Here is a 12,002-nt window from a genome sequence, read left to right as displayed (position 1 = left end):
GTGGCGTCGATCAGAAACGAGTCACAAAGCTGTATAATTGGTGTTAACCCTTAAACTGCCATTGTGTGTGTGTGTGTGTGTGTGTGTGTGTGTGTGGCGTCGATCAGAAGCGAGCCACAAAGCTGTATAATTGGTGTTAACCCACTTGGTGTGTGTGTGTGTGTGTGTGTGAGTGTGTGTGTTATATACTGTCCTGAATATGAAGTTTAAGACTTAGAGAGAGAGAGAGAGAGAGAGAGAGAGAGACGGGTGCGGGTGAAGGAGGAATGAGAAGCATGGGAGTGGGGAAGAGAGATGGGAAGGGGAATGTGGAGGGGGTGGAGGAAGAAGGCGACCTAAGATACACATGAGAGGCAGCTCTAGCCAGTGACAGCTGCCATGGAAAAAAAGAGTGATAAATGTAAATTTTGTTAGAAATATAGGTAGGAAAACTGCTTCATCAAGTAGAGAGCCGCTGAACATAAGACGTCGCTACTTCAGGCAATGGTGTACAAAGAAAGTGATGGTAAAGGTGATGCAGTGTTCTCTCGTGTGGATTCGTGCACCAGCGAGTCTTGATTTTATGTACACAGAAATTATGCTTTACCTCGATGTAGGAATGTTGACAGCCCATCCAGCGTTCCCATAAAAGATTTCGGTCTTCGATAAGACTCAGACACACACACACACACACACACTCCACAACCACAGCGATTATTACTTCAGCTCCTCCTAACATTTCAGAATACTACAAAACTACATGAATTCCAACCAGCAAAACATTTGACTTACTGTGTGACTTGCTGCTGCGGCGACACAACAGTCTAGGCGAACTACAGGATCCACTGGGACCTTGCAGAGCGCTTTTGCCCTCACTGGTAACGTGTTGGACTGCGTTTACCTTCAATATACTGCCGGGGTTCGTTCCAAGGCGACGAACTCCTCTTGGCCACTTCATCCCGCCTTCAGATCGACTCCTCAGTGTTGCCATAATGTTCCAAAAGGACGCCATGACACTGCAGTTACTTAACCCTATACTTATAACAAATAGTGCATGCTATCTTTATTTAGTGTACTTTCATGCGATACAGACCATGCACGCTTCATATCTTAGTCATGCGGGTACGACTTCCCATACCCACCCCTCCATCTCCCACATCGCCCCCACCCTCCCCCACCCGTCTTAATGCTAACATCAACATGCGGATAAGAGGAATGTTCTACCTGACACGTCTTCGATTGACTTTCGGTCCCGAAGTTTGCGCACTGTAGAAATATATTGATTTTAATGAGTATGCACGGAGAGAGAGAGAGAGAGAGAGAGAGAGAGAGAGAGAGAGAGAGAGAGAGAGAGAGAGAGAGAGAGAATGTAAGATTAGTATACAATAAGTCTTAAGGTGTAGAATTTAGCGTATATACAGACGAGTTCTGTGCTAAAACAGTTAAGGATAGAGGGAGTTCTGAGTCACTGCTGGAAAGTTGAGTAGTTGATCATAAAAGTGGAAAGCAGGTGGATGTCATGAAGCCGAGTGAATCACTGCCAAGATCCGTTTGTTCGTTTGCCGCTTTCCACGTGTCACCAGAACCGTCACACTGCTTCAGGATTCTTTTGTTTCAGTGTATCGTTCTATTTCAACGACGAATACCTGTCTGTCTCACTCATATTATAGGCAAATAGGTAGATGTTTCACTGACCACAGATAAATAAGGTTGCACTGGTACTCAGCTGGTCCAGGCGTGGTTGTGTATGGAGGAATGAACGATGCAAAGTAGTACAAGATTTTAAAAAGGTGTTTCGTGGATATTAATCTGGTTCAGTCGGTAAAATGAGCTGGTTGTTATGAAATTGTTGTACTGATGTGTACTTCAAATTCTGAAGTATCGTTGTTGTTGTTTATTGGAAGGAAAAAGAGCTAAGTTTCCCTCACTGTACATACTCTTCAGATAGGCGTTCTCTTGACCACAAACAAAAAACAAGCTTCAGTTATGGTGCGCAATATAACCGTCCGGACAAGAGGGAAATTTCAAGACACCTCTTCAAATTTCGTGATTCCTTCTGGTGACATTCTTTAGGGACTGGCATCTTCACTTATCCTTTTTTTTATTTTCTCTACCCTTTTTTTTTTTTATCCCTTGGCCAGTCCCCCTCTTGGAGTAAAACCATAATTATGTTACCTAGTAATAAAAATTTACCAGTCACATTGCTATTTACTGGAAAAGGATACTAAGCTTTTCTTTACTGTACCTACTCCTCAGATTTCCTAAAGAGCACTGGAACCATACTCTTATTCTGAAACACTTCCTCGCTGCACCTCCACTACTTTCAAAAGTCATAGTTGACGCTACATGGGTTTTAAAGAGTGTTTTTACGGTTCTAGTGTCAGATTAACTAGACATCTGCATTATCAACAGGAGAAACACCCTTGAGAACCCGGCAATCATCTCTGTGACCTTTGAAAATAGTTGTGATGAGAGGGCAAGCGTTTCAGAATACGAGCAATTATTTATTTTTTTTTTTTTTCACTCATTACAACTATGCTCGAGAGTGACAGCGCTCCTATTGTCTCTATTCCCTCGGGCACTGTCATCGCTTCTGCCCAGTGCTGCCCCGCCTTCCCATGCTTCTTACCTTTGGCATCTTCTCCTTGATGGTCGAGATTACCTCTTCGTCTGTCATGTTGATAATTATTATACGCTCGAATTCATTTATCAGCCTTTCGGGGATCTCAATTCCTCCCTTATCTGCCAGGTCCTGCAGTGCGCTGCTTGAGATTCCCCTGAGCATCCTGGGCTGAGGGAACAAAGTGTAGGGGGGATTGTGAATGGATGAAGAAGTGAACCAAAGTGTAAAGGTGTAAGGGAATACGTAAAATGGAGTTTGGAAAATGTTAATCTCTGTTCAGCTTATAAAGTCAGCTTATTTGTTATGTATATTGATTTTAAAAGCTGACGTGGACTTGTGAATCAGTAGGTCAGTTAATCAATTAATTCTGAGGACCGTGTGTGTGTGTGTGTGTGTGTGTGTGTGTGTGTGTGTGTGTGTGTGAAGCCAGTACTGTAGTATCTGCGAAGTATTTGCGTGAGCGTTATCCTAAGCCATCATAACGACCTGTACCTATCCAATAACTTATGTATACCTTCATCAGCACGAGGGATCATCTCATTACTGATGCACGTTGACTAAATGCAACAGAAATAAATAAATAAAAAATAATAATATCGCAAAATATAAACCATGCCTGTGTGTGTGTGTGTGTGTGTGTGTGTGTGTGTGTGTGTGTGTGTGTGTGTGTTGCTTACCTCCATCTTCTCCCAGTCTTTGGTTTCGAGTGCTGCCAGCAGTTCTTGGGCCGTGGCGGCGGAAAAGTTTTGGTTCTCGAAGTAACTTTTCATTTTGTCATTGAGATTGTTGAACCTGTCGCCCCTGTGAGAGAGAGAGAGAGAGAGAGAGAGAGAGAGAGAGAGAAAGCAACGGGATCCTTAATTAGCGGAAAGACGAAAATAAGAGAAAATATATTAAACCATATCAGTGCAAAAGACATCGTTAAGAAAATAATAATAATAATAATAATAATAATAATAATAATAATAATAATAATAGATAAAACACTAAAAAAAGTTAAATATCAAAGTTCAATACAAGCGTCGTAGTAATGTCCTTGAAATACACACACACACACACACACACACACACACACACACACACACACACACACACACACACACACACACACACACACACACGTACATACATCTACGCTAATTTGTTTACTTACAGTTGCCTAGGAGATTTTTTCTAATGAATAAATGAGCGTAGAAAGAAAAAAGAACAAAAGGAAGGAAAGAAAAAACAAACAGGGATAAGGGAGGAAAGGAAGGAACAAGAGAACGATATTGAAAAAAAAAGAAAAGGGAAGGAATGAAGTTTAGAATCGGTGTGAGCAATAAAATATACGAAATGTAGAAGCAAATTAGAGGGAAAAGTAGATAAGTGGAATTCCAGACATTGGAAGGGGAAAGAAATGAATGCATACCGAAAACCAAAAGAAAATGGAGAACGGGACAAAATTATCTTGAGATCAATGAATAAACAGTACAACAAAAAGAAGACGTTTCACTATTTATTCTTTAATCTCAAGGCAATTTTGTTCAGTTAGAATGAAACTGCAAAGTAATCTAGAAATCACATACTAATAAGATGAGAAGGAAATAGACATGCAGGAGAGACAGAGAGAGACAGAAAGACAGATCGGGAGGCGCTGACAAGTTCCATAGACCCACATAATGATGACACACACAACCACGAGTGCATGGATCGAATGAGAGGGAAGGGCAGTGACCAAACAAAGGACTAATCATGAATGTGGGTCACTGTCATGTACCGCGAGGTGAGGCGAGTCAGTGAGTCAGTGAGTAAGCCAGTACACGGTGAACATAAGTGGAGTAAACATGAAAGGGAGGAGAAATATGCCGGTATCAATAATTAACAAGTTGCTATGATACCGCAAACACACTACCTGCTCCTCCCCTCTCCCTCCTCCTCCTCTCCCTCCTCCTCCTCCTTCTTCTCCTCGTGGGCAAAAAGTCAGGCACCAGGGTCAATAAAAAGGGCAATTGGACAGCTCTCATGAATAATTTGAAGGAGGGAACCGTGTCAGTGGGAGAAATATATGGGTCACTGGGGAAGAGAAATAAGATTAGCCCCTGAACAGAGTTAGAGAGAGGGGGGAGGGTTAGTGTGGAGGAGATAGTAATGAGGGTCAGCACTTCTTTTATTGACCGGCGTTGTTAGAAATGAGGACAAGAGAGAGAGAGAGAGAGAGGGGGGGGGGGAGTTTTCTTTTTTCATGCGACTTACATGGATTCTTTCAAGTCAGTCAGTCTTTTTGTAATAGATTCCTCCTGCGTGTTGAAGAAGTCCTCGACAAAACTGAAGTCTACCTGAGCCTGAGCCTCCAGCAACGCACCTGAGGAGATTAGACACGATAAGACAACCTCACAAGCGCACCGGATGTAAACTACACCAACCCTCCCGCTGCATTAAAAAGGTCTAAAAAGATTGTAGATGGCTGTGGTTTACTTCCTAGTGTTATTTGTGGTACTTACCCGCCATAAGGACCGCCGTGAAGAGAAGGAATCCAGACATCTGCGCCATCACGTTTACCGGGAAAGAGAGGGAGAGAAAATGTGATATCAGAGGAATGTATATTTGGGACGGAAGGAAATGAGATAGAGAAAAAAAATGCAAAAATGAAAATAATTTGAAGAAAAAAAATATTATAAAGAGACCAGATATAAAAAACATTAGAAAACAACGGAAGCTGCAAGAAGCCATCAGGTCTACACGCTGCAGTCCCTGTATGAATGTATATACTGTAAGTATATGTGTGTTAACCCAATCATCCATACTTACTAATACAAAAAAATAAATAAATAAATAAAAAATAACAAGACATCAATGAGTAACAAAACAAAACTGAAACACACTTCATAAAAAACAAGATAAGTGGGTGCAGTTAGTCATGAGATTTGATCAGGAGTGTGTGTATAAATTATGCATTGATTCTACTCGGCAACTCCATATCACTCGTGGTTACTGATGTCAACAAATGCACGAGCGTATTCAAGGCGGCGTTGTGGTGTTAGAACCCGTTTTCTTTGATCTTACACCCGTATTAGCCTCGTATATAATTTGGTATTGGTGTCTGGTACATTTGGTATATCATTTCTGCTTTTATAGGAAGGATTTGAAAAGGAGATATAGTGTATGGATTGAAGGCAGCAGCGGATGGGGAGAAGCCTTTGCCATTACTATCCTGCATCTCTTAGTTTGGTTTAAATCGTGTTAATTATCAAAAACAGCGTCAAAGCATCTAGTTATTTGTTCTTTTATGTTCCTTTCTGACATTTTAAGATTATTAGCATTATAGATTATGTAACTAACAATGCCTTCTTCACTAATCAGCATTGTTTGGGCTAGTTACGTAATTTCCGCATGTTTAGAGAGGAAACTTGAAACAAAATTAGTATATGGATTGAAGGGAACAGTGGATGGGGAGAAATCTTCGCCTTTACTGTCTTATTTATCATCCTACATGTCTTACTTTAGTTTAGATCTTGTTACAAAAAAGATCTACTTGTATGTTCTTCCTCTGTGTCCCTTTCTGTCTTGTTATTAATACTATAGATTACGTAACTAAGGCTCTAATTTTCTTCATTCCTTCGCATTCCCTCGAGAAGGATGTATGTACTTCAGTGGGGATCGATTCTAATAGCATTTATATCACCTAAGACCGACATTTTTTTTTTCACGCAATTCGTCGCCTCTGCAGCAGGAATTAACTGAGTAAATGTTGTGTTGCTGGGGTGATAATATTTATAGTTTTGTTGGTCCCTTATCTTCCCTTCCCTCCTGCCCTCTTCTTCCTCTTCTACTCTCTCTCTCTCTCTCTCTCTCTCTCTCTCTCTCTCTCTCTCTCTCTCTCTCTCTCTCTCTCTCTCTCTCTCTCTCTCTCTCTCATGAACGCCCTTCGCGACGCTTTGCGGTATGTACACAAACACGACTTTAGTATGTTGGCGACACGAACACTCTCACGACATTCCACGAACAAGCGCCGTGAGGACACACACACACACACACACACACACACACACACACACACACACTTTTTTCTTGTGTGCGTATTTTATGAAACTTTCATCACAGTATATATATTTTTTTTTTCATCAAAGTATCGTCCTGGTTAACTCAGAGAGAGAGAGAGAGAGAGAGAGAGAGAGAGAGAGAGAGAGAGAGAGAGAGAGAGAGAGAGAGAGAATCATGACATGCACAAAAAATTAAAGTAAAATATTATGTTTATCTCAACCCAGCCAATTCTCTCTCTCTCTCTCTCTCTCTCTCTCTCTCTCTCTCTCTCTCTCTCTCTCTCTCTCTCTCTCTCTCTCTCTCTCTCTCTCTCTCTCACACACACACACACACACACACACACACACAGTAATGGCAAAAAGATGGCGAGAGAAAATGTATCTCGTAATAATGTCGTTATGCACATTACACTTTCTATCGGCAGTCCTGTTTGTTCTTCGCCTTATCCAATCATTTTCACGGAGCTAGAGCAATTTGTTCACTGTAAGACCATCATCATTCACTGTAAGTTCCGCGTAGCATCGAGGGCACTGTGTTAGGTAGTTACGATAATTAGTCATCAGAACAGGCAGGTGTGTCATTAGTTATAATGATCTCATTCGGTTTTGTAATGAAGGTGTTCTAATTGGCAAATTACCGCTATTGGCATTTCGCTATGGTATATTTCCTTTTTGTTATTAGTGCCTGTATTCTTTGCCCGTGTCATAACTTAACTTCACCTTACTTAACCTAAACTAACGTAACTGAATATTTAAATGTTTCGGTCTCTCACAAGAACTATTTTCTAAAGCCACAGAATGATTAGTAAGGTTCGCATGATGTTTTCTCCTACTGATGATGCAGAATTGCCACTACAGTCATGAAAACAGCCTTGCCAACCCGTTTTCTCCTATTAATAATTCAAAATTACCACTAGAATCATGAAAACAGGCTTGCCAACCCGTTTTCTCCTACTGATGATGCAGAGTTACCACTAGAATCATGAAAACAGCCTTATACTTCCATTAAAGTGTGTCAAATATAACGTGATGATGCAGAATCGTTGATGAATTACCACTAGAATCATTAAAACACCCTTGCAAACCCTTATAACTTCCATTAGAGCGTGTTAAATGCAATCGAGGCAAGATCCTGAAGCATGTGAGGATACGAACTTCACTCATTCACACGCTTTGTTCTTCATATGCCTCGTGTTTCCCCGCATTCCTCCCTCGCTTTCAGGAATTCGTGTCAGCGTGTGGAAGCATCTTAACCCAGTCAATGAGAGCCTGTTATTGCTTCCGCTGTCCCATATTCCAGAAACCTCGCGCTCCTGTGTTCCTGGAATTAAGGCGTGCGTGCGTGTAACAGCCTCACTGTGCATGCGTAAGAACCTGACGGACAGAAAGCAGTTTGTCTTGGCGTGCTTGGGTCGATTCGTGTCGTCTCGCAATACAGTCTTCCGTTTTCTTTTTGTTTAGTGTATGACAGACTCGTGTTTGTCATGAAGGTCTGTGATTGAACTCGTTTTGTTGACCTGGTGAGGTATGCGTGTGTTTCTTGTGTCTGTTGTGTGTTTAAGTTAGTTTAGTTAGAATGTATTGTTGCAACTCGTGTAGGTAATCAGTCTCTCTCTCTCTCTCTCTCTCTCTCTCTCTCTCTCTCTCTCTCTCTCTCTCTCTCTCTCTCTCTCTCTCTCTCTCTCTCTCTCTCTCTCTCTCTCTCTCTCTCTCTCTCTCTCTCTCTTCCTGGACGCTGACTTAAGTTTGTCATGAAGCTGTATGACTGAACTTGTTTTGTTGACCTGGTGAGCTGTGCGAGTGTCTCTTGAGTATCGTGTGTCTTTGTTAAGTTGAGTTAGAATGTATTGTTCCAGCTCGTGTAGATAATAGGGTGCTTTTCTTCTTCTTCTTCTTTTTCTTCTTCTTCTTCTTCTTTTTCTTTCTGGATATTGAGCTGCGACTTTAGACGAATCTGTAACCATTAATGTAAATCGATTCCACAATTGTTGGTCTGCTGGGGGCTTGACTTTGACGTTCGTGTGTGTGTGTGTGTGTGTGTCTGTGTGTCTGTGTGTGTGTGTGTGTGTGTGTGTGTGTGTGTGTGTGTGTGTGTGTGTGTGTGTGTGTGTGTGTTGTGTGTGTGTGTGTGTGTGTGTGTGTGTGTGTGTGTGTGTGTGTGTGTGTGTGTGTGTGTGTGTGTGTGTGTTGTTTTGCGACCGTCCATTATTTTTTTCTTTCTCTTTTTCTTTATTTATTTTTTTTTATATCTCCTGCTAAATGATTATCGATACTGTCTCGTGCACTTCTTTTCCTCCTCCTCCTCCTCCTCCTCCTCCTCCTCCTCCTCCTCCTCCTCCTCCTCCCATTAGGATCCCAATGGCGTTCCAACTTAATGATTAGGAGTATTGATCGTTCGTGTTCATTTTTCTTCTCTTTGACACACACACACACACACACACACACACACACACACACGCACACACACATCATAATAGTTACAATAAGTCAACCGAAAGTATTCTCATATTGTACAGGTGCTGAACTTAATACACTGTTATCAAATATTCAAAGCCTCCGCCACGTGCGTGTGTGTGTGTGTGTGTGTGTGTGTGAGTGTGTGCGTATGTTGGTAGTGAGTGGAGTATGAAATGTGATTCTTTTTGTAGTAGATATGATATTTTTCTTTCTTTTTTTTAAGTTCGAGTTGTTTATTTTTTTTTTTCGTCTTGTTCTTTTCTCTTCTTCTCTTCTTCTTTTCTTCTTCCTTTCTTCTTGTTTTTCTTTTTCTTTTCATTTTTTCTTTTCTTTTCTTTTATATTATTTTATTGTTTTTTTTTCTTTTTTCTCCTTTTTCTTTTCTTCTTCTTCTTCTTCTTCTTCTTCTTCTTCTTCTTCTTCTTCTTCTTCTTCTTCTTCTTCTTCTTCTTCTTCTTCTTCTTCTTCTTCTTCTTCTTCTTCTTCTTCTTCTTCTTCTTCTTCTTCTTCTTCTTCTTCTTCTTCCTTTGAGCATGCGTGGATGTTCGCATTGCATCAGCCGGCGTGACTGAATAAATGACACAGCTGCACTATTCTAGACAAGCAGTGATGAAAGAGTGAGTCAGTTATAGGTCACTCTGAAAGCCATTTGATTTAAGGAAGTGGCGAGAAAAGAACACATTAATCCTTATCACTAGGCACACTACTCGTACATATGTTACTTCCGAGGTATTTGAGCCACTTATCATCAGTCTAGCCTTTTCTTAGCTTCAATCTCTATTCGCTCTTTTGAATAAGGATTTTTCCTGTTGTTTCTGTCCTATGTCCTTTTTTCGCTTATTCCTTCGTCTTTCATGTGTTCTTCAATGCAGTCTGTCCATTTTATCTTAGGGGTTACTCATCTTCGCATTCCTATCACCTCCACATCCATTCATGGCTTATTTGCAACGTGCTGCTCTTCTTTTCTCATCCTCATACGACCAAACCATCTCAGATCGGTCGATGTTCTGAATCACTTCTACGCCGCACACCGACTGCTTTCAAAAGGCTCTGGATGAAGCTACACGTGATTTTAAGGGTATTTTTTTACGATTCTAATGACAGATTAATAAGTTTCGTACATTATCAACGGGATAAACACTCTTGAGAACCTGTCTAATCATCTGTGACCTTTGAAAATAGTTGTGATGAAAGAGCATAACTTTCTGACTACGGGCCTTAGTCTTGCCTCCTGTACTCGTATTTTCTCAGACACTTCCACGACTTTTAGAGAACCACCCCGCTACCCTGTTAGACTCATTCCGTATGCAGCCTGACGAAGGACACACTTGTAGCACTGGGATCCCTCTCCCACGTGTTGCCAGAAATATTTATTGATCGACCAGCATTGAAAGGGCAAAAGAAGAACATCGTATCGTCGTGAACTTAAGAATCGAACCCTCCACGGTGAGACGATGTGGTGTACGGATCTCAAAGACGTAGTAGTAATAATGGTAATGGTATGGCAGCAGTAGTAGTAGGAGGAGGAGGAGGAGGAAGAGGAGGAGGAGTAGAACAAAAAAGAAAAAAAGAAAAATATTATTTTCTACTGTTACCATTATTAGTATTATTATTATCATTTATTTATTCATTTATCTCTCCTCTTTTCCCGCAGTTCCCAGTACACATACGCAAATCCATCATCCCAACTTCAGTAACTTCTCACGAGTGTTTCTCCTGTTGATAATGTAGAAATCTTGTTATTCTGTCATTAGGACCATAAAAACATCCTTAAAATCCGTGTAAGTTCGACTATAAAGTTTTGAAAGCAGTGTGAGTGTGACGCAGAAGTGATTCAGAATGTGGTCCCAAGAATCTCTCTGTGGCCTTTGAAAAGAGTTGAATGTCACGTGACCTAAGATGCCTAACTTCCTTCCTTCTACCACTTCCCGATGAGATAACGAAATGCGTAAAAACTGCGAACTGGAACTCTTATGGTTAAGTTTCTATAAGCGTGAAAAATCTAAAACGTGGACTGAAAAAGGAATGTACGTAAACTGAACTGCGGAAAAATTGTGGGAGTTTGAAAGTCTTGTGTGTGTGTGTGTGTGTGTGTGTGTTTCCTTCTCTCTTTTTTTTTTACTTCCTGTCTCGTAGAATCTTGTAGAATTTCATATGTTCATGCATGTGTGTGTTTGTGTGTGTGTGTGTGTGTATAGGTGGGTGAGTGGGTAGGCGAGCCTCTAAGGACGTGCTGTCTAAACGTGACTCACCACTTTGGCGGTGCGTCGCGTCAGGGGAAGTCCGCGCCTTTTGGTCGCTCAAAGTCCGAAGCACAACTGGCGAGCCGTTACCACCTTTGTCCTCAGCCACCCCCACACTGCTGGCCCGCGCTACTTGCTGCTGACGATTGTCCCTCTTTCTGCCCTGCCCCCTTCCTCACCCCTCTCTCCCACATTCTCACTCCCCAACCCTCCTTCCCCCTTCCCTTGTTCCTCTCTCTCTCCCTCCCTGTTCCTATTCTCCCCCTGTTCCTCACCCACGCGTTCCCTTTCCTCTCATTTCATCCTCCCCCCATTTATCGATTCACATACTTCTCTTCCCCATCCTCTCTCTCTCTCTCTCTCTCTCTCTCTCTCTCTCTCTCTCTCTCTCTCTCTCTCTCTCTCTCTCTCTCTCTCTCTCTCTCTCTCATGTGTCTCCCCTTCCTCTTTCCCTCCCATTCCTTCCTCCCTTCCTTTCCCACATATATTAGCATTCCGCATTCTCTCTTACCTTGTTGTGCACTTTAATTATCACATTTTTTACGTTTTTTTTTTTTTTTTTTTTTTTTTTTTTTTTTTTGTTCTTCCACTGATTCCATTAATCCTCCCCTCCTTTCCTCGATCTTTGTCACTCTTCAGGAATCTTGCAATACCTTCCTGTCTCGTATCTCCTGTAGT

The 12,002-nt window shown here is 41.5% G+C and overlaps 1 protein-coding gene across 1 annotated transcript in view; it reads left to right on the top strand.

Moving 5' to 3' along the window:
- LOC135106576 (protein THEM6-like) overlaps positions 1 to 12,002 on the top strand; it is a 50,567-nt gene that overhangs the window by 25,880 nt on the left and 12,685 nt on the right. The window lies entirely within an intron of this gene.

Source organism: Scylla paramamosain, chromosome 13 (genome assembly GCF_035594125.1).
Source record: "Scylla paramamosain isolate STU-SP2022 chromosome 13, ASM3559412v1, whole genome shotgun sequence".
Classification (NCBI taxonomy): Eukaryota; Metazoa; Arthropoda; class Malacostraca; order Decapoda; family Portunidae; genus Scylla; species Scylla paramamosain.
Note: the sequence above shows the minus strand (reverse complement) of the source record. Positions and strands in the feature narration are given on the sequence as shown.